This window comes from Haliotis cracherodii, unplaced genomic scaffold, assembly GCF_022045235.1.
Source record: "Haliotis cracherodii isolate W230 unplaced genomic scaffold, xgHalCrac1.p SCAF_1, whole genome shotgun sequence".
Lineage (NCBI taxonomy): Eukaryota > Metazoa > Mollusca > Gastropoda > Lepetellida > Haliotidae > Haliotis > Haliotis cracherodii.
The window spans coordinates 9,697,177-9,719,955 of record NW_027266264.1 but is presented as its reverse complement, the minus strand read 5'-3'; the positions used below and the strand labels follow the sequence as shown (position 1 = coordinate 9,719,955).

The window sequence follows — 22,779 nt, the reverse complement described above, 5'->3', positions numbered from 1 at the left end:
AATCGTACAGGAAATATTTCTTTGTTTATGTATGCACTTAGAATTCCCGAGTGTATACAGAGAACGCAATGACGACATAAAGTCCAATTAGATATGCTGCGGTACACTTACATTTACTGCGCGTGTCTTATTACCGTAACTCAAATCAGTACTTTGATTGTCAACTTAAAAGTACCCCCATAAAAAGCATGGCTAATCTTAAATCCAGATCAAACTAAATTTGATATATAACCCGCAAATTATCAATCATCATCGCAAAGGGGTGTTTCAATGATCATTGATTACTGAGATAAAAGGTTAGAATAAGAAGCAATATCAATACCAGAATACGTTAGTATTTTTTGTGCTTAATATTCTTTCCACCCTTGAAGCTTACAATTCTTAGGAACAGACAAGTATACCACAGCTAGCGGGGATCATGAGTTCAGCGCGGTGGCCGTCTTAATGATTTTCAATACAGAATAGGATCAATAATCTCTTCTCCCTGCTCCTCAATTAGAGGCTCCCCAGGGAGTTCACGACTCCGTAGCCTCGTTATCCACTACCCAGACAATATTGTGTGACATCACTAGACTCACCGCCAGAGGGCAGTGCTAGCTGTGACGTCATCACTAACCATCTACTCCGCCGGTGAACTTGCGGCGATCGTATAGGGTTTCGTGTTGAATAAATCTCCATAACTGTGGAGAACAATGACAGAAATATTTTAAAGTATTACATCCGTTCTTTGTATATTCCTTGAACAGACAAGGGAAGGTTTACTCTAAATTAATCAGTTTCCGGGCACCGACCCTTCCCTCGTGTTTACCGTGGAAAGATTATGACAGTGGAAAATAGAATTGTTTGCGTGCCCATAATGATCCGCGAGATGTAATAGTGTTACTGTAAGACCACAATTTGATAACAGGAGACGGCAGATGATGCAATACCCAGCTGCTTTGAAGTCTTAATGAAGGATGTATGACTGGGACTCAGTATACAGACACTATTACCTTCGCAATGAATGGTTGCGCTGAGCAGTAAAGAAACCAGATTACTATATGTTTGCGATCAAAGCTATTACATATTGGAATTGAGACGTGTGTTTGTATACATTACGCTTACTGGCAATGTAAATATGTTAATGTTTCCAAAGCTATGCCTAAACTGGTTACGGCTGTGTCTTTCATCATGCGCAAATCTTAAGTTTTCTGATTGCATAATGTATCCAATCAGTGCAGTCCATGTGATCTGAGGCGAGATTTTCTAGGCTATTATTGGAATCGGTTACAACGACACCTATGTATGCGGAGACAATTGGATTATTTTATTACAGTCCATCATTACTGTCCACATGGTCTGAAAGGGGGAAAGGAGAGGTGGGGTAGCCTACTGGTTAATGCGTTCGCTTCAGGGTTCGATTCCCCATATGGGTACAACTTGTGAAGCCCATTTCTGGTGTTTCCAGCCGTGATAATGATGGAATATTGCTAAACGCGGCGTAAAACCACACTCACTCACTGTTTGGGTAAAACACACCCCAACAAAGTGTTTGTTGCCGAGGACTAAAAGGGTATTGTATGGTACAACTGGCTATATTGACGCCCTTACATAACTGTCTCTTAGGTTTTATTAACAACATGTGGTACAATTGGCTTGAATGCTGACAACCATACATAACTATCTTTAGTTTTGAGTATCGTATGGTACAAATGGCTGACCAGGTGACCTCATAGAAACGTTCTTCGTTATTGGGATCGTGTGGCACAAACGATTAAGCCTGGCTGCAATAGTATTACTTTTTACCCAGACCACGGAGATATAGGTAGGCGTATATTGAATGTAGGTATCCAGGCCAAACGCTTGAAAACACACCTGATTGTTTTTACTCTGGCTTTGTAAGTTGACTGGCGTCAGTTCAATATTCCTTATTTTCATCTTAAAGCATTAGCCCACTTGGTTTGCACCATTATGATGACGTCGCGCTATTGTTCTTCAGTTGATTCTGAGCCAGGAATTTACTGGCAATTCTTAAAGTGCCTTTAATCAAGCCAAACTGACTATAGGTCATAATGAACACATTATAGAGAAATCACACAACAACAATAACATGATCAGAGAAATCACTCGAATTGATTCCGAAAGTAGAACAGAGTTCATTGATTCTACCCCGGAATTAACAGATTCGAGTGATTTTCCCATTACAGTAAACTACGGTTATATCGAACACGCTTATAACGAACTGACGGATATAGCGAACTTACTTTTTGGTCCCGACTACTTGCTGTAGTCATGCTGTATATGTACTTATATCGAACTATGGTTATAACGAACTAAAACTAGTAGTCCCATTGAGTTCGTTATAACCGTAGTTTACTGTACTTATTTCGATGTTGTATCGGCGTGTACAATTTTTTTCCGGACATAAAATGAAGCAAAACCTACAATAACCTTGTGCCAAAAAATTACGATTTACCATGGCTCATTTCTGCTGCCAAGCTAAACAGCTAATAGGTTGCATGGTAAAATCTAAACTATATAAACAGGAAGTGTTTACACTGGGCGCTAAGCTGGGTGGCGTTTGCTCTGCCGGCGGAGCTCTATCTTGCTTTACGGCTTAGATTGAAGAAGCATTCGCTGTGATAACAGTGACTCGGGTATACCTACATAGACATTGTAGTAAGGGCAGTTCTGATATTTCATCATTTAAAGAGACGTGTATTATAAAGCACCCGCAACACTGTCTGGCAATACTAACTTCAACGCGTGCTGAATTCGTTCTGTGTGTTGGACGTTTTCACAAAGGGAGATCAAAAAGTACTCTCTCCATGAGGCCTCGTCTTTGTTTAAGATAGTCCTAGATTCGCTTGATAGGGTATCTGCTTGTTTGGCGTAAAAACGATACGTTTTACAGTTTCTTTGATAAGGGTGTCGGTTCTAGGTTAAAATGGCATCAGGAAACTGAGAAGATATTGTGTTGTCAGTTTGCCTCGGTACGGTCGAGTGTATGACTGTGAAATGGTAATCTCTATAGCTCTGAAGTACAATTGGGCCATATTAGTCCAGAGTTGACGTGATTTAATTTTACAAATGTAGGATTGTCGTTTATATGTAGTTTAATATGACTACCTTATCTGTTTTGAATGAGATTGTCTACCAAAGTCGTACGGTGTTCTATTGTATCGCCCTATTTAAAGCGCAATAGTTGCCATTCATTTTGGAGTATTTCGGTCACGAGTTACTTTAGGTCTTCCAGTCTTTTGGTATCCCTCGATGTCTTCCCTTAAGTCTCGTAGCCTTATTTATGTACGAAACCAGTCAGCTTGCACGCTCTGATGTTTTGAAGGACGGAATGTGGTAGCGTGAAAAGGTTAATGCGATGCAGTATCTCATCAACATCATCCAGGCCTGTGATAAAAAAGACACAGCCAGTTATGGGGTCTTCATACTAAAAAACCCAATCCATAATATAGCAACACTTCAACTATTTTTGTAAATCCAAAACGTTGTGCTGTTTTCAGCCTAAATCTAGACATTGTAACTAGTGCCCTAAGTCTGTCATAAAGACCCTGAAACAAATATATCCAAGACAGCACATGTAAGTCTATAATAGTCGGCAAGTCTAGATTACTGCAGTATCTGAAAATGAAGAAAGTCTCTGGACTCCTTTTTATTATATTTTATAACTATAATTTAACAACAGTTTTTTTGTAAAATATGTTTATTTTAGAGACAAGATGTTAGTCTAGGTGTTCTGTGTAACGAGGTGCGGAACGAGGCGGTTCTGTGTACAATATTTGTCTTTGGGTTATCTCAATGCCTCTTTCCTTCCAGGAAACTGTACACAACCACCAGTACCAACTACTGTAAATACTGGTAGATTCAAGAGAAACTTCGTTAATCTGGAAACCTGCCTTCAGACAATCTTCTGGTCAACGACCACGGACCATTGGATCGTTAATCTGGGACCGTCCAAATTAACGCCAGGATTCATTCGGACTGTGGTTATACATCAAAAGGGTGAGTGCTGGGGAGCATCCAAGACATTATGTTCTGGGGGAGGTTTGTTTAAAAAAAGAAGCAATTTAGACTCAAAAGACGCAAGGATTATGAAAATAAAATTCACATATTCAGGTTGGTTCCTAACAAAATCTTTTTGGCATTACCAAAATACATCCAATTTACCATATGCAACTGTCGATTGTGTGTTTATCAAGAATCAACCTGGCCAATTGTGCTTTTAACAATATTCCAGCAATACCAGGGCCACACCACAAATTGGTTTCAAAAGGGGTACCCACTTGGGAAATCGAACCCGGGTTTGCCGCCTGACAAGCGAACGCTTTAACCACTTGGCGACCCCAAAGACCCCTTGGCCAATTGTAGAAAGCGTATCTTCTGTTAGTGGAACACGAATTGAAATGCAATGAAAAACCTGAGCAGAGAATGTTTCAAAGTCTCATTGCTCGTTAATATTCGTTTGATAAATCCTGTTTGGAAAGCAAAGTAACTTTTAAGACAAATTTGAATCATTTGTCATCTTTTCATGTTCACCACTCTGAAGATAAAGTTATTTTGAGTTATATTCGCCCCCATAATATCCAGCGATTGTTATGACACGTTTGTGGCAAAAATAACCTCATGATAAAACGATTTCGAAGATGGCGGCAAGTTATCGTCTGCTGTGGCACGGGAGCCAACTGGTTTTACAGTCGGGGTCACAGTTATATTTATAGATTACAAACGCAGTAATTGTGTTTAACAAGCGCGCCATCTGCCGCCAATCACTACAATTACAAAAGCCCTATTCTCTTAACACTAAATCCATTTATTGCTAACGTTATATATTGACAAGCTCTTTGCGGGGGGTAAGATGGCGGCGTTATCTGTGTCACAACCTATTAACTAGAAAAAGTGGCAAAGAACTGGTGATCAGGCATATTGAGTATGAGACTCGACTCCTGCTGTGCCCTGACAAAGTGGATAAACAAAAGTGACGGACTTTGAGCATCGTCCATTTTGCTTTGGGATAACAGCGTCGGATGTTTCGAAATCGGGAGGAGCAATAACGGAACAATGTTTTATTCCAGAAAAGAACTTTCAGGGACTACATTTAAGCATATGATAGGCTGGGATAGGGTAGGAGTATATATCGTTCCCGTCTCCAGTTTGGTAAATCCCAAAATAACAGTTAATTGTCGTTTAACCGGAAACATGTAATTTCTTATTCTCTGATTTTAAAAACGACTTAATTTTGATAGAACCGATCTGGGTATCGTTGCACAGAGGGAATATGACTTGGTTGTGTCGATTCCTGGAAATTCAGGTATGCTGGAGGTAATACAAAACGCCAACGCCAGAAAACAACCAGTCGCGATCATCCAACGAAACAAATTCCATTAGGCGCAAAAGACGAAACAGTGGGTGAAAATTATATGAATGGATCACTGAAATCAGTGGTGACACCATAAACAAACCAGCCAATGAAGTGATGGCCCAGAAATCCAGGCCCACGGTAACTAAAAGCAATAGTATACTCACTAATTGTCGGCTTATGAATGTGGATGTTTACATATATGGTTCGGAGTTTATTAAGACTATTATTATTATTATTATCATTATTATTATTATTATTATTATTGTTGTTGTTGTTGTTGTTGTTGTTGTTATTATTATTATTAGATTATGCTTGCTTAATAGTTTTGACACACGCGTTAATGCTGGTAGTCGATGACGGCACAGGTTCGCTGACCGTTTCATTATTTTAGAAAACGTCACATAAATATCATCGTTGTGCCTCAGTATTGATATGATTATTTGTAAGCCGATTCTTTTTGGTCAAATTAATAGCGGCGATTTAAAAATAATAATTTAAAAGTCGTTTTTATTCCCGGTTGATATTTGCAATTTGCTCTAATTTACCCCAACTGAAAAAATAAATGTACTACCCTTAACATTAGTGATTGGATTTCCTTCTCTTATAGAACACAAGGAATATTCTGTAGGTATATATTACTATTTCAGCCCAATAAAAACGTATTTTTCTAATCTAGAAAAAATAGTAGCAGCGATCTCGTGGTGCACTAATAAATTTGTTACATACTAAAATATTATATAATGTTGTCACAACTAATTATATATTTCAAGTTTATACCATCGCCAGTAAATATTTTATGACACCTGTGTACGCCGCCTGCAACCGTCTGTTAGCGTCCACTCTCGTGTCTTATTCCATTTCGCAGCGACACCTTCGACAACGACCAGCCATAATGGTCAGGAAAGTGTTTGTAATAAACCGGGGATCGTCTCAAAATATTTTTCCCGTTATCATATTACTTTTATACTATTGTTCAAATAAGTTGGATTAATATTGTCTGCTTTTCAAATCTGATATAAATTTCTATTATAAATTGTAATATGACCGCGCTGTCTTATATTTGACAAATATGGATAAAGACGGTGAAGCTTTTGAGACGATACCTCATGTTCCGTTGTTCTTATCTCTGTGCAAACAGTTCCAGGGATCAGCGAGGATGTGTGCCTTCAACTAATACCAAATAACCACAATGTATTTATAAACAATTATTACTAACCACGTGTTATTGTCAAACACTTGTCGTTAATGGCCAACAGAAGTAAACCACTTATTCCTAATAAACGCGCGTTACTGATAACCGGCTTGACTTTGGCTACTGAAGTGCTTTGTGCTAAGCAGTTAAACGTGATTTTATTTCTAATTTCATCAAAACATTAATTTAAGTCAAACATAACACACGATCTACTCTGGGCGTCACCAAAGTGTTTATTAAAATGACTCCTCTCGGTTTAACACAAAGCCGGATATTAAAACCAAACACCTTCAAGCACGTCCCTGCTCTGAGAGTGTAGTATGGTCAGTAAGTTGTACTTGGTGGGAAATGGGGGGCTATATTATGGCGGCCTGTCTATACTTGAGGCTGCACCAGACAAACCAGCTGTCGAGATACGAATGGCCACTATCAGACTTGTTTCAAAATGCAACCATCTGATCCTCGGAATTCACCAGCAGCAGTAGGTGTAGTAGAAATTTGATTGTTTGTTTGTAGGTTAACGCCGCATTCAGCAATACTCCAGCTTTATGTAGTAGTAGTAGTAGTAGTAGTAGTAGTAGTAGTAGTAGTAGCGGCAGTAGTAGTAGCAACAGTAGATGTAGTAGTAGTAGTAGTAGTAACAGTGGTAGTCAACATAAGCAATAGTAAGTTACATTAGTAGTCAATAGTAGTAGCAGCAGCAGTAGCCGTAGGAGTAGTAGTAGTAGTAGTAGTAGTAGTAGTAGTAGCAGCAGTAGATATAGCAGTATCAACAGCAGCGGTAGTAGTAGTAGTAGTAGTAGTAGTAGTAGTAGTAGTCTGACAACACATGTAGATAAAAACTATACCTCCACTTTTCACACACCATCCACAAACCAAGAAACAACAATGACCGGCCTCGCGGTAGTAATGTCGGAATACGTTGTAACAGTAACAGTTGTCATGGGGACAGTTATCGAGAACACGAATAACAATCAAACAACCTGTACTGCATATGCATTAGTCATCCATGAAATTAAATAGCCAGGATAGCATATCTACCTGTCACACCTGGTACGATAAGTAGCTATGACGCGCGTCCCAAGTGCCGAGGCTGTTTACAGTACATCGGTGGCTGAGTGAGCGAGCTCTGATTGTTGCTGAGTGAATCATGTCCGACACTGGTGTCAGCAATATTACAGTTTGTTGCTGAGTGAATGAAGTTTTACACTTGAGATAACAATATTATAGTCCGTTGCTGAGTGAATTAAGTTTTACGCTCGAGTAAATATTGGTAAAAATTTCATCGCAGCCCGTTATATTATAAGTTATGGTTAGTAAATTTTCCAATTCGAGATTAGCTAATGGAAGTCACATACAGTCAAGTCTCGTTAATCCGACACTCGTTAATCCGACATAAAGATATCCAATCAGCCGTGTCGGATTAACGGGACTTGACTGTATATAACATCATATATGTGAACTCACTTGGCTTTAACACCAACTTCACGCAGAACGAATAAAACACAATTTGTGCGTGACAAGCGAACACAACCACATCTGGGCCACCCGGAACATCTGAGACAACAAATACACAAGGCGGTCCTAAAACAACCATGGTTGTATCCATCTCATGGCACGACCACCCGCCTCTCGTCTTCAACTAAAACATGTGAAAGAAGGATGTACTTAACTGAATTATACCGTAGAGATAAATCGATTGGAAAAAAATGTCAACTTTAAACTACTATGTACAGAATAATAAGCTTGCTCCTTCAACACTTATCTGCACGGACGTCATCTATGACAAGCATTAAATCAAACTCCTTTCATAGGTCCGCTAGGAGCCCATGTTGACTTTGTATAAACCCTGCAATAAAAGCCACATATTCAGGCTTCTTCCAATCCGCTTGTGGCTCCAGGTTCTAACTATTGCTGGTTCGATCGATTTTGGCTAGCTATAGCCGCAGTGCTGCGGGTCGAGTTGAGCACTTTAATGTGTCGTTTTTATTTCAGGATCAATCAACCCGCCCAAAATGTCACCCTCTCCCGCTCAAGATGTGAAAAATGCCCAATAATCTGTGAGAAGGAGGTGGTGTGGTCTTCGCAATTAAAATAGACCACCAACAAAACCATTATGTTTTCTTTGAAAGCTTTCTTCGTTTCGTTATTTATTTATGAGGCTGGGGTCTTCCCTCTAGCTATGTTCGTATGTAAGACGATACCTCGGATGTTCTTGGAATGTTATTTGAATTTGCAATTAAATTACAACCCAAAACACACTATGATAAAACCCTGTAGTGCAATCTGTTTTAAAAATCGAAACAATCTGGTTTGTTTTCCAATTACTAGTATTTTGAAACTCGTCTTATCATTTCTTCATCAAACAAGAACCTGAAGACATTCGGATACTGAGAACTGTGTTGCACCGCGATGAACATTCTAGGGGGGTATGATCCGCGAAGTTTCATTCTCAACTCATCCTCGGTTAACCAGGGTAGTATATCTCCAGCTTAATGTAAGAACTACCCTGGGTCTATTTGCCACCACAGCGTCGTTTCAGAAGTGATGCCAGCACCACATCCACTCCCATCTCTAACTTAGCACATCATTCTGTCGCTCACAGGTGTTGTTATATTGGACGGCTATATTTAGCTTCCAGTATTTCTTATCGGACACTTAACAAAACTATGGTGGCGATCGAGTCCCAGGCATTTATCAGAATTGAGACACAATACTCTAGATAATCGCCCAGGGAGTTCAAATTGATTATCTTCGCGTGAAAGTTCTGCTCAGTGTTCACAAGTCGGTCATCTGTTTCTCTGGACAAATCATTTCGACTAAAGACAAGGGAACAGTTCAAACGTTCTATACATTCTTGGAGTACTGAGACATATCCTACAACCACAGAACGTGATTGTGAAAATGTGAAAACAACTCTACACTGCTCCTTGAACGATTGGACGTTATATTTAGTGTGATTCCTTCCCAGAATGCCACTTCGCGATGTTGCCGTACCTTGGTACTACCAGTTTAATTCACCTATAAGATGTAGAATATATGATCATTCAACGTTCAATTTACATAGCTTTTAGTTATTGTAATGTCAGTAATTGAATTAAGCTTCGAATATTTTGCTTCTAGTTTTGCATTCTTCGTATACAAGTGACATGAGTTATGAATAGCTCTAAACCTTAAAGTTGTTGGTTTGTTGTTTAACGCAGCAATATTCCAGCCATATGACGGAGGTCTGTAAATAATCGAGTCTGGACCAGACAATTCAGTGATTAATATCATGAGCATCGATCCACGCAATTGGGACCGATGACATGTATCAACCAAGTCAGCGAGCCTGACCACCCGATCCCGTTAGTCGCCTTTTACGACAAGCATAGTCACCTTTTACGGCAAGCATGGGTTGCTGAAGACCTATTCTGCCCCGGAATCTTCACGGGTCTCTAAACCTTAAAGGCTTGGATTTATATTCAAATGATGACCCTATGGAGAACAGAACGGAACTCACACCAACCGCGGCCCTACTACTGAGCGCTTTAAGTAAATATATAAAAAAATATATATAGCTGACTATACCCGATACAAAGAATATACAAAATTCGCAATACGTGTTAACGCTACAAACCTAATCTGTACAGACAATCTGGAATGGCAGACTGACGTTGACCTATTTATGGGAAATCGTGAATATCGATCATGTGAAATGTACATACATGCCTTAATGGGTAAAATGTCACGTCAGTATAACAACATTACAGCGAGTGTCATCACATTCAATATACAACATGAAGGATAATTTGAAGAACGCTGCACCAATCATGGCCCTACCAGCAGGAAAACCAGACCCGATCGAGCATGTACCATGGCTTGTTTGGCTGTAGGCTTTGATTCTAACAATAGATGTCATTGTAGGGTGGATTCTAATCAAATCATGACCCCGAAGCCCACTAATATATCTGCAATACGCCGTGTTTGGTTCTGAATAAACCTTATAACACATCTGCACTGATATTGTGTGGCGTCAAGCTGCGGGCATAAAGCGATGAGGCTCAATGAAATAACCATCCGCCTCAGGGGATATAGTTCCTGGTCGTCCGAGCGGCGTTCAACAATTCTCTTCCTGTACTATGTTTTGAAGTTCATCCATCAGCCTGCTCCGTTAAACTGCCTCTCAGGGAGACACGGCCACCTCACCATCAATACATAGGGATTATTTTGTGTTGATATCATTCTCCTGGACTATATGAGCACAAGATGAAAATTTCTCACTCAATAAAAATTCTGCTACCGATTGAAACCATTGTTAATTCTTATGCATATCAATGTGATATTGTTGATAAGATGTAACAAACCAAATAAGACATTTTAGTTTTTAGATGCTATATTTTTTATGTCAAAGAATTATTTTCGTTGGGTTGTGGATTTGTATCTTGACTAGATGATGCCAGGTATATGAAGATAGCATTACGGAAAATCCAAAATCAAATCGTATCAAATTATTCATGGATTCCCTTTTTAATACTCTTGTGTCAGTGTTGAATATATTACGTGAATATAAACTAGATCATTCAAATTAAACAAAGGGGACACGGGTGGCCCAGAGGTCTACGGCGCTGCGATTCCCTGTGCAGAGTTGCGTCCCTTGGGTCGCCAGAAACCTATGATTGTGGGTTCGAATCCTCGTACTCCCTGATTATGTTTCTAGGTTTGTCAGCACCATACCCGCGCTCGTGGGTTTCGCCGAAGTGGTAAACGTCTGAGACCTGCATCACTTCGAGCTTTCCTCCCACATTAAGCTGACACGCCGTGATATAACTGGAATACTGTTAAAAGCGGCGAAGACCCCAACTCACTCACTCACTCAATTTAAACAACACGTATTAATAGAATGGGAACAAAAGGAATCAATATACATCACGAAAGTTTAATTTGATCTCCGTGAGAATATAGTTGTCTCTTTGTGCACATTCGTACTTTGGCCTCATTTCAAATATAATATCCAGACTGGGTGTACAAATCCTATTTTGCCTACAGAAATAAACATCCTTTCATTGCCATGAAGTGAGATGGCAGTGAGTATTTATGCAGGCGAAAAAGCAAGATTTTAAATATTTAATGTTAAACAATTGGCTGTTTCGCGAAGCCCGCTACTACAGAAGACGAAGTATCAACTAATTCCTAATTCCAATAATGGAACCAGCGTGTTGACTGAAGGTTACTCGTAGAAGAGTAGCACTTACGCGACTTGTAACATGCGTGTGGGGAATAGCTTCTGGCTTCAGTCGAGTGGGCGGAGAGAATTTCTAATGAAATCCGAGGTATTATTTTATTATATGGAAACAATATATCTGCTCAGTACAATGCCAGTAAAACATAATGTGCGGGTGGGTGACAGCTGGATGGCACATGAGCTGTGTTGCAGCAAGACTGTCTAAAGCGTTACCGTTGGAAAACACATGATTAAATGTTAATTGGCGATCTCCTACTCCGATGTATAATATCCTATCAGGGCGCTGACCCTTGAAATCCAAGTCAGTAGGTTGATGCCAACAATGGAATTTACATGCATCTATTGATGAAGAGTGCACTCAATATTTGATTATGGATATATCGGCACTTTATTTCCATAGATGACAGAAACGTTTTGAAAATAATCAAACGTGACTGGTCCTTTTGAGCATGGGATAGTCGACTGGTTACTTTCGTTAATCTATTGATGTCTGAAAACAGACGTTATAAAATGTTAAATGGAGATCTCACACGTCGATGTACAGCAAGATAACTGGTCACTGACCCTTGTTAGCCAGTCAGTGGACTAATGACGACAGCGGAATGTCTACACATCTAAGTATTGATAAAACAGATATTCTTTATTTGATTAAGGATCTACCGGCACTTTGTAGTTTATAGATAATCAACAGAAAATTTGCAACAATCAATTGGCAAACGTTAATTATAGCCAGGGTTTAATGGATGCTACATAGGGCCTCATATACGCATACATACGGAGAATAGGTGCCATTCCGGAGGCGGAGAACCAGTTTGAGTGGCTGTTTGAATCATTAAAACAAACCATTCTAGTACACTGCGTGTTACATATGACTGACTTTAGTATTCTGGTAAGAAATATACTCCAGATTCAGAGTGTAAATGGTTAACGGTTAACATTGAAATCCCCTTCTATAATGTGTTTCGGAGCATGTGCAATTATATACTACCCAAAAGGAGTGGGGACCGCCTAATTCTTTCATATTGCTATAGTTGATCTTGCATGGCATGACAGATTGACTGTAGTGATATGAAAGAATCGGGTGGTCCTTAAGTTCTTTTGAGCAGCATATGACATCACTGCATCAGTAACAATCTTGGAAGTCTTATTGAGAAAGACAAATGTCGCCAGTCTGGGACCCGTTTGTTCACGGTCCCTTTGACTCCAATACAGATAAACCCAGGCCAATCCTTGTATACCGTCCAGGGGCGAGAGCTCAGGGTTCGCATCCGATGCGTTGTGTAAAACTAAACTCCATTGTGTAAATGCAACTCCATTTGAAGAACAACTACCCTACATAACCATATGTATTAACCCAGACGAACACCTAATCAAACCCTGCAGAAATATTTTAAAAATCTGCATATTACCCACAGGAATTTACACAAAATATTCCCTTAAAGTTACACACGGCTATTGCTATAGTAAACTATAAAAGGATATATGTCTTGGAGTAAAAACTGTTATAAAACAGAAGAATCAATCCCGATATAATAAGACTCAGGACAGGCATAATCCTGCCTTCGTGCTGATTCAAGTACTGCCGTAAAACCTCATTGTGCGTCAATCTAAAAAATGGCATAAAACTTACTAAAGGGTGCGCAACAAATATGTAAGACTTGTGATGTTTTACAACGTGCATAATGGAACCGACCCTGGCAGCCTAGAGCCGAGGACAAGACTGACATTGTTCTACCCCAGGTCTGCATCCACGCCATTGAGAGTACAGTCATTGTTGGCCGCGATCACCTTCTCACAGATCCTGAATAATGTAGCACACCATAAAACTATACAACCCAGAGTAGCAGAATCGATCCGTTTAACAAATTGAAAATAGCACATAGATTCAGCAGTGACGGGCTGAACCAATGGACGTGAGAACAATCACTCAATACGCTATCACAATTGGAATATTACCAATAATATTTATGAGGGCATGTCTAAACACTGATCGATTATGAAACTGATTTTATTCTTAGTTTCAGGGCAAATGTTCATTCTTATGTTAAACTCGTCCAACAACTCGATATTGGAGAAACTTGGTGAGAGGTTCCGGTTAGACGTAGTTGGGTTTTTTCTTATCGATGCAACATGGACACTTCACAGTACTTAAAGAAGTAGTGTATAAGGAGGCATCAGACATTTCCCCCAATACGATTCCAACGTGAACAAGGCACACACGACGCACGTTCACAACCAGTGTTTAAGACTCTCACACCTAATCAGTGATGATGTAATGCTAGATATGACCTCTAAACGATGGGAGTTTACCTCAACTGTGGTAAATACCAGACGCAATTATCATAGACCAGGATTTTGTAACATATGCCAAACACATTGTTGCAGCATGAATGTATGAATCAGTTTTCATAATACAGGATCATGAGTATTAATTAATGGTTGTCATTATATAGGAGTGTTGCTACCTGAATCTCTAAGCAGTTATCATATAAGGACATAAGCATAAGTGCAGCATATTCTATAATCGTTGTTGCTACCTGAATACCGAATCAGTTATCATATATGGGACATGGGCATAAGTACATCATATTCTATGAGCGTTGTTGCTACCTGAATATCGAAGCAGTTATCATATACATGCATGGACAGGAGCATAAGTGCAGCATATTCTATAAGCGTTGTTGCTACCTGAATCTCTAAGCAGTGATCATATATAGGACACGAGAATGCAGCATATTACATGAGCTTTTCTGTAGCCTGAATAACCACAGCTATAGTGCACACACGGCACACGTTAACAACCAGTGTTTAAGACTCTCACATCTAACCAGTGATGATGTAATGCTAGATATATATGAAGTGAACTCTAATCATTGGGAGTTTACCTCAACTGTGGTATAATACCAGACGCAATTATTATAGACCAGGATTTTGTGTAACATATGCCAAATACATTGTTGCAACATGTATGCTTAAATCACTTGTCATAATATATGAGCATGAGTATTAAAATCAGTTATCATGATACAGAAGCATCAGCAGTTAATGCAGTTGTCAGAACACAGGAGGATCCGTATTAAAATCAGTTATCATAATACAGAAGCATCAGCAGTTAATGCAGATGTCAGAACACATAAGGATCCGTATTAAAATCAGTTATCATGATACAGGAGCATCAGCAGTTAATGCAGATGTCAGAACACATAAGGATCCGTATTAAAATCAGTTATCATAATACAGGAGTATCAGCAGTTAATGCAGTTTTCAGAACACATGAGGATCCGTATTAAAATCAGTTATCATGATACAGGAGTATCAGCAGTTAATGCAGTTGTCAGAACACAGGAGGATCCGTATTAAAATCAGTTAACATAATACAGAAGCATCACCAGTTAATGCAGATGTCAGAACACATAAGGATCCGTATTAAAATCAGTTATCATGATACAGGAGCATCAGCAGTTAATGCAGTTGTCAGAACACATGAGGATCCGTATTAAAATCAGTTATCATGATACAGGAGCATCAGGAGTTAATGCAGATGTCAGAACACATAAGGATCCGTATTAAAATCAGTTATCATGATACAGAAGCATCAGCAGTTAATGCAGTTGTCAGAACACATGAGGATCCGTATTAAAATCAGTTATCATGATACAGGAGCATCAGCAGTTAATGCAGATGTCAGAACACATGAGGATCCGTATTAAAACCAGTTATCATAATACAGGAGCATCAGCCGTTATGAGGATCCGTATTAAAATCAGTTATCATAATACAGGAGCATCAGCAGTTAATGCAGATGTCAGAACACATAAGGATCCGTTTTAAAATCAGTTATCATAATACAGGAGCATCAGTAGTAAACAGAGTTGTCATTATACAGGATTGTTTCTACCTGAATGTCTCAGCTGAGTCTGTGGAATCATGAGTATAAGTGCAGCATATTCTATGAGCGTTGTTGCCGTCTGAAGCACCAAGCCAATATAAAGGGCCATGAAATAGTAGTATTTTAGTGCAGCATATTACATAAAAGCGACATAATTCTTTCCATATTCAAAAGAAATCCCAATCTCAAGAGTCAGTTGTACGATTCCGACGATATCATGTTTATGTCAGGATGTGTTTATGAATCAATATCAAATAGTGACGATACCAAGTGTTCGCGAAAAGGTGAGCGTATCCTGCCCCATCGGTTGCACCCTTCACAAACACATCCAACGACAAGTCAAATGTTCGTTGAATAAACACGGGAACATATGGTACAAGTTAAAATAGGGTATTGCATCGGAATCAATTTTGTCACTGATGAGACAAATTTGGAAATGTCCTCCACATGACTACCATAAACGTTTGTCATAGAATGGGGTCATGGACAGTTGTATGACATTTTCAATTATCAGAGGTGAAAATATTCCAATTTGGGTGTACTGGGGTGTGTCATTAAAACGATTACTGCATGGTGCGATCCTCACCACAAGGTTTAGCATGGCATGATACAAGGCTGTTACAAGCAGTATAAGGTAGATACACGAACTATAGTAGCATGCATCTTTACTGTCAGTATGACATGTTGTCATCAGCAGTAATGCTAAAAGGCAGTTTGTGTCAGTATGACATGTTGTCATCAGCAGTAATGCAACATGGCAGTTTGTGTCAGTATGACATGTTGTCATCAGCAGTAATGCAACATGGCAGTTTGTGTCAGTATGACATGTTGTCATCAGCAGTAACGCAACATGGAAGTTTGTGTCAGTATGACATGTTGTCATCAGCAGTAATGCTAAAAGGCAGTTTGTGTCAGTATGACATGTTGTCATCAGCAGTAATGCAACATGGCAGTTTGTGTCAGTATGACATGTTGTCATCAGCAGTTACGCAACATGTCAGTTTGTGTCAGTGTGGCATGCTGTCATCAGCAGCAACGCAACATGGTTGTTTGTGTCAGTATGACATGTTGTCATCAGCAGTAATGCAACATGGCAGTTTGTGTCAGTATGACATGTTGTCATCAGCAGTTACGCAACATGGCAGTTTGTTTCAGTATGACATGTTGTCATCAGCAGTAACGCAACATGGCAGTTTGTGTCAGTATGACATGTTGTCATTAGCGCAATGACAGCATTAATGTTTTCATAAATAAAGTCCCATCAAAAACAAACAAGGCAGAACAAATAGGCCCTACAGTTATGAACATAGTATGGTCCCACAAACATCCACCTGTTGTGTTCCTAGCATGGTGTGATGGAGGTCTAGTACCCTGTCACACGCCTATACGCCTATCGAACCAATGTAAACCAGTGGCTGACAGCAATGGTAACGATTCACATACGATGACACACAATCAGCATCGTCACACAGTGTAACTACCGTGTTGGAACTCGGCGAGATGATGATTGTCCTCTGCTGGACATCAATTGAAGTGGCTGGTGGGAAGGACTGGGATTTTGAACATAAGATATGGACCCCAATGAAAAATAAATATAACATATACACATATTTCAGCTGAAACAGAAACAATTCTATTTTAGGCTTATTCGGGGATTAATGTTTGGAGTGAGTGAATACGGTTCTTCGTCGTGTAAATATACATAACTGACAGGAATCCCTTTGGAAGTCATAAAATAAATCGATACATTTGGCCTGGTCTTCAAAAGTGATTCGAGCCTCCGTCCCCACATAACCCATAACCCCACTCTATTAAATAGATCTAATCAGAAACTAATGTGCAGCTATCACAGGGGTCGTGTTTGCTAGATTTATAATCCTTCAATATGGAAACAATGTAATAAATCAGTATTTTAGACAAGTAAAAATATTAAGATCTGTTCAAATAAATCCGCAAGTACTGTCAGGCTTGGTGGCTCTTTTGACGGTACAGTCGGAATAACAGAGTAAAGGTTAAAGGCAGTAAAGAAACAATTATCAATGTTTCAATCGATATGCTGATATAGCAGAGGCATTAATGTTCCAACAACTCACAATAACATGATTTGTAAACCAAGACTGAGCCCCTCTGGCAATTCAGGCCAAATAGGTCAGAATGCTCGACTAAGGCTAATGTGTAAATGGGGGATCGGATGTCCAGAATGACGCTCAGTTTGGACTGAGTTCGAATGGAAAACCGATGTCTCGTGCCCTGGCTGTTACACCCTTTTAACCATACCACCTTGATACAATGATGGTTTGTCTGCTCCAGGCCCGACCACAATCTGCATTCATGGTTGTACAGTACTTGATACTGTAAAGAAGACAAGTGAGACACTGCTTGGAGTGTCATATATCGTCATGTGCTTACATTATAAGAATGAGTGAGTGAGTATGGTTTTACGTCGCTTTTAGCAATATTCCAGCAATATCACGGCGGGGGACACCAGAAATGGGCTTCACACATTGTATCCATGTAGGGAACCGAACCCGGGTCTTCGGCGTGACGAGCGAACGCTTTAACCACTAGGCTACCCGACCGTCCCTTATAAGAATGAACAGCCATATGGGATCTGATTGGAAACAGCCATAACATCACTAAAAGCATTAACGAGCAGTTGGGTAGCCAAGTAGTTCAAGCATTTGTTCGTCACGCCTAACACCCGTGTTCAATTCCGCACATCCAGAAGTCCCCATCCGTCATGGACCTAACTCAATCAGGTATTCCAATAACCGACTGATCTTCTGGAGGTACATCCATGACCCAAACTACCAATCATATTCATCCTCAATCTCAAAAGACGATTATCACAATTCACTTTTTAAATCTTCCAACCGAGCTGTTTACTGAGACGCATGGAAGAGTGAAGTTTGCACCGCACGACAGAGGGGAGAGAGGTCACTGCCTTCAACATATACATGCACCTATGTGTTCAACAAGTACTAAACACAATTGTCCACAAAACGTCACCAATAGTGCGATCAACATATGCTAGTTAATATTGTCGAATTACAAATGGCATATCGAATCAATACTTCTATTGCCATAACTAAAATATGTGGTGCCTAAGTCTTAGAAGCAGCGCATGACAAAATATTCATCATGAACGTACATTTTAGGTTACAGGTGTATTGTGCCTGATACGTGTCCTCGACATCGAGATGTTCCGCTGTGGAACCTAAGATTCTCGACGGTTTACGGAATTCAGAAATCCTGCCAAACCCAGCCTGAACCCGGTCCCTTGCCGCATATATTTGCACATGCCTCAAACTACCATATGTTATTAATGATGAAGCAACTTAATTAACCATACAAAATATGCTCTATTTGAAAATAGCGTACGGATGACGTATCTTTGGCATGTGAGCGCCAAGAGCATTGATGCTGTAACCAGCTTGGTGTTTACACCAAAATGTCGTCTGCTCTAATTTTCCTCGGGATCAACAACAGATTTTCCTCCTACATACACGTCTGACAGAACACGACATGTAGATGATTTCAGACCAATGATATGGAAGGGACCACCTGCTATCTAGCTCGTAACCTCGCACATGACATCAACATTTGTGGACTGGGTTTATCACATCTGAACCAGTTACATTGCTACATGGAATATGAATCTCTGAATCATCACTGATGAATAATTATTCAGTGAAACATAATCACATTACCTTATTGAATATCGTTATCCGGTATATGTGTAATCTGTCGTCTGCATCTATTGCCTCCTGTCTGTGTCGTCTGCCAACATGGAGGCCATGTTTTGACAGCTACTGGGAAAACGAACCTGATCTAAATTCCTTTAGTCCCACATCAGCAGTTGAAATCAATAGAAGGGTCTCGCGTCCTCATACACTGAATCGACTGCAGAAACTGCACAATCGCCATCAATCTGAACCGGCACAGTCACAGAGCGACAGACAGATGGACACACAAGTTAAGCACATCCAAGGTTCGCCATCGACAAAGGAAGATGTCCGTAGCCAAATTGACACAAATTCTGCTTCCATTCCTTCACAAGTTCAAGGATGTTCGGAAGGACCACACGAAAGAGTTTAATTTATGCACCATCTCTGGAACACGTTACTATCAATGCCGAGATACCTTTGCCACAGAAGGTCATTCTATACAAGACCAATATTTATGCATCAACAAAAACATTTAGCCCCAATCTGCAGCATTCTCTTACTAGAAAAGAAGCTATCTACGTCTGAAATATAAATTTTAATTTATGCACGCATAGAGGGTTTAGACATAGGGAAAGTGTAGAATGTGTTACTGTGGGCCTGACGTTTGGAGCGTTGGTGCAGGGTCCATATGACCCACGGTTGTCCTCCGGATCTCGGGTAGAGGTAGATGGCTAAGCTAAGACGCGGAATAACTTATATAAGTCTACTTTGAATGAATATATTATGGTAATGGTTGAAGATGACAGGTGAGGAAGTCGGAGCTGAAGGCTGAAGGGAATCAACACCAGCATATACATTCGCTAATACAATTTTGCCCTAATAAGCCTGTCTTTTAGTCTCTTCTAGGGGATGAGATGACGATCACCTCATAATGAGGAATCAATGCCGTGATCTGACGGCGAATAGCATGGTGTTAGGGGAGGTGAAGGAGGAGGTGGTCGCCAGCTTCAATCCCTGATATGGAGGCAGCAGACGATTTGGGGGAAGATGGCGGAACTCGGAAGGCTGAGAGTCAGGAATAAACCTTACCTGTGGGTATATGAATTGTAAGGGAATCCAGGGCTCTTCCACACAGGCCTTCTCTCGTCCTCTGGTTCCTTACAACACGGTGTCGCCCGGGCTGGTCACGTGATCAATTATGGCGGTGACGTCGTACCACTCATTAAGTCGGTATTGTAGTCCAGTAGAGAAGCTAGAGGCGTTCTCCACAGATCCCGGAACCAAACCTGTACCATGGACAGAGACAGACGCCCAGGACTGGAATCAGTCGAGCGGAACGGGTCTCATCGATCGCTTCATAGAGGCAGGATGAGGCCAGACTTGTTCAGTGGCCACCATTGGCTAATCTGTCCCTTTGCCTGTTTCGCCATTATACACTGCTAGGAAAAGGCGCTACTGCGCATGTTACTGTTATAGGAAGCCATGCAGGCTGCCCATACTTGGGTGTTTGTGCGACACGTTCAGGTGATTAGGAATATCGATTGGTGACAATTCCTCGCACAGAACACAGTGCTTGGAGGACAGCGCTGAGTCGGACAGGCGGGGCTGTGGATCTTCACACATAAAGTAGGGGTTCGAATCCCATTAAAGAAACGTGTTTTGAGGCTTCTCATCCCTGTCGTGTTGTCGAAGTGGCTCAACATGGTTAGACAGGTGTTTGATGAATTAACTCCTAAATGCAAACATATTCTCCCTTGTGTCAGGTCAAGTAGGCTTGTCCAGCTTATATTGGACAAAGAGCCATAAACGTATCAGGAATACGACATCTTCATCACATTTGCGTAGACGAAGACTTACTGTGTAGAAGAGGATTACTGTTTGGAATGAGTGCGTTAGTGAGAATGGTTTTACGCCGCTTTAGTAATATTCCAACAATATCACTTCGGGGAACACCAGAAATGGGTTTCACACATTGTACCCATTTTGAGAATAGAACCCAGGCCTTCGGCGTGAAGAGCAAACGCTTTAACCACTAGCTTACCCCACCGTTCCTAATGTTTGGAATTGAACGAGAGTGTACATCAAATCTGAACGGACAGACGTGAGATGAACGATACGCGGAGAGATTCTGTAAACAACAACGACAACGTTATGCCAGTGGTACATTATGCTCTGGCTAGCTGACTGTCCTGTCAAGTTAGATTCAAGTTATGTCAAAGCTGTTTGCCCGCAGTGCAGTTCATGATATCCTTATAACAACACACAGTCTCAGTTTCACACTATTATAACTGGAAATGGACTCAACATCGTGAAGCACTACCCCTTTAAGATAGACCTTGGTTTCACGATAGAGTTTGCCTCAAGCTGCTTAACTGTATGTGATTGAAGTGCATTACAACCTGTAAATTCAAAGGTCAACGGACGATGGGGTAGCGTCGCTCGCCACGCCGAAGATTCGGATACTATTCCTACACGGATACAATGTGTGAAGCCCATTTCTGGTGTCCCCAGTCGTGATATTGCTGGAATATTACTAAAAGTGATGTAAAACCATACTCCCTCACTCAAAACGTTAACGCCAGAGAATAATCAGTCTCGATTATGTGCTGAAATAACTTCCATTGGACGTAAAAAAGCAAAGTAGTGATGAAATTTATACGAACTGATCACTGATAGTCAGTGATGACACAGGTGTTCACGAAAAGGGTAAGTGCGTTGACCCACGTGGTTTGTTTCTGTTCTCCAAATTGCAGACAAGGAGTAAGACGTAAAATCAGACATATATTTGCCAACTGCATCTACATCATTAAACATCGTTAACTCGACATATCGTTTAAGACGATGTTACTTCACGTCATAAACCATACCCGTTAAGATGCGTGGTGGAATAGGTCTTCAGCAACCCATGGACCCGTGAAGATCCGGGTGAGAATGGATCTTCAGGAACCCATGGACCCGTGAAGATCCGGGGTAGAATAGGTCCTCAGCAACCCATGGACTCGTGAAGATCCGGGTGAGAATAGATCTTCAGCAACCCATGCACCCGTGAAGATCCGGGTGAGAATAGGTCCTCAGCAACCCATGGACCCGTGAAGATCCGGGTGAGAATAAGTCTTCAGCAACCCATGCACCCGTGAAGATCCGGGTGAGAATAGGTCCTCAGCAACCCATGGACCCGTGAAGATCCTTGGTAGAATAGATCTTCAGCAACCCATGCACCCGTGAAGATCCGGGGTAGAATGGGTCCTCAGCAACCCATGGACCCGTGAAGATCCGGGTGAGAATAGGTCTTCAGCAACCCATGGACCCGTGAAGATCCGGGTGAGAATAGATCTTCAGCAACCCATGGACCCCTGAAGATCCGGGGTAGAATAGATCTTGAGCAACCCATGGACCCGTGAAGATCCGGGGTAGAATAGATCTTCAGCAACCCATGAACCCGTGAAGATC

At 40.7% G+C, this 22,779-nt stretch overlaps 1 protein-coding gene across 12 annotated transcripts in view; it reads right to left on the bottom strand.

Annotated features, from left to right (window-relative positions):
* The window catches only part of LOC139472247 (potassium voltage-gated channel protein Shaw-like), a 132,911-nt gene extending 112,157 nt beyond the window's left edge, over positions 1-20,754 (bottom strand). For all 12 annotated transcript variants that reach the window (XM_071254659.1, XM_071254648.1, XM_071254640.1 and 9 more), the window contains exon 1: positions 20,419-20,754. The gene's annotated coding sequence lies outside the window, so the exon portion shown is untranslated. The remainder of the gene's footprint in view (positions 1-20,418) is intronic.
* Between the last annotated feature and the right edge of the window lie 2,025 nt (positions 20,755-22,779).